Source organism: Bison bison, unplaced genomic scaffold (assembly GCF_000754665.1).
Source record: "Bison bison bison isolate TAMUID 2011002044 unplaced genomic scaffold, Bison_UMD1.0 scf7180017864471, whole genome shotgun sequence".
Taxonomy (NCBI): Eukaryota; Metazoa; Chordata; class Mammalia; order Artiodactyla; family Bovidae; genus Bison; species Bison bison.
The window spans coordinates 38,853,731-38,855,389 of record NW_011495032.1 but is presented as its reverse complement, the minus strand read 5'-3'; positions in this window follow the sequence as shown (position 1 = coordinate 38,855,389).

The window sequence follows — 1,659 nt, the reverse complement described above, 5'->3', positions numbered from 1 at the left end:
GTGGAACTAATTCCCCGGGGCCATGGGGTGGGGGTGCACCTGAGGATTGAAAAACACCTGGCAGTTTCTGGAAACAGGAGGATTAAGAGCTGCTGAGAAAAATGGGGCCGATGATAGAGCAGGGCTGGCTGGGGTGGGGGGACCCTCTGGGAACTGCACATCGAACTCTGAGACCTTATTTTTGATCCCTTAGTGACTGGGGAGAGGTTAACAGTGCATCAGTAGGCGGGTAGCGGCGGGTGGGACACTCTAGGTCTCTTATTCAGTCTTTAAAGCAGGGAATTGGTTACAGAGGGTATCCAATTGTTTCCTTGGGCTAGAGGGAGCACAGAGCAGTTGAAGGAGCAAGGATTCTCTAGCAGGAGTTCCCACGCAGAACACCAGACGCTGGTTAAATTTCACAGAAAGAAAGTATTCTTACTAAAAGCACTTTTGTTAAAAAAAAAAAAAAGTTAGTATATAATGTAGTAAATGCCACAAATGCCACAGAATTGTAGATTTTAAAATGATTTAAAATGGTGAAGTCTATGCTATGCACATTTTACCATCATCAAAATTGAATATAACATTTTCTTTTGTTTATCTGAAATTCAAATTTAATCAGTGCCCTGTGTCTTATTTGTTAAATCTGGCCACCCTACACACAGCAAGAGCTAAGACAATGCCAGGGGGCTTCCCACATGGAGCTGGAGCCACAGAGACCCAGCTACTGCTGCAGGGGATGGAGAGAGACTGGAAGTCCAGGGAAAGGAGGGAAAATGGTCCTGCTTCTCCTCTCCAGTGACCCCCAGTTCCTCCCTGCCATCAACCAAAGTTCCTAGAAGCCCAAGGGCAAAGGAGTCTCAGAAATACAAGTGCAGGGAAAGATGTAAGAGCAAACTTGCAATTGCTTTACATGACCCAGGAAGGCCACCAGTGACCACAGTTTTATCTGTGTCAACCAAAATAATAATAATGACATGACATTTGTGGCAAAAGGCCACAAATATGGTTTTAAGATTGCAGTCTGGAAAACACAAATCTGGGGTAACTGCAAAAGAGTGTTCCAGAAAAGAGAAAGAATCAGGGGCTTATAAGGACAAAAAGCCATGAGGTCCCTGGGTCAGGAATATCCTCTGGAAAAGGAAATGGCAACCCACTCCAGGATTCTTGTCTGAAAAATGCCATGGACAGAGGAGCCTGGCGGACTACAATCTAACAGGTCACAAAGAGTTGGACATGACTAAGTGACTAAGTACGCACCTTAAGAGTTGCCTGGCAAGAACTGTGATTGATTCTGACTCGAGTCAGAAAATATTTGTCCTTAAGGATTCATGAGTTGTTTTAGGGTAAGGGTCCGATAACTATAGACAGGCTGTCATGAGTTTCTGGCGGATGTTTGGGATGACTTAACATCAGGGCAAAAGGTCAGATTCCATCCAGGCTGAGACATGCGTAAGTCACACTTCATTAATGGCTCTAAAATGAGAACTCTCTTAGCAATACCAACTTCGCTTTGATTTTCTTTTCACATTTCTCCCTTTTGATTGATTTCTTCCTTTAAAAAGCATCAGTGATCAACCACTTGGGTTTTGGGCATCAGTATGAACTCCATTAGGACTGGGAAGGCTCATTGCCAGAGGGTTGTGTCCCACAGAGAGGGGAGCGGGGTGATTTGTG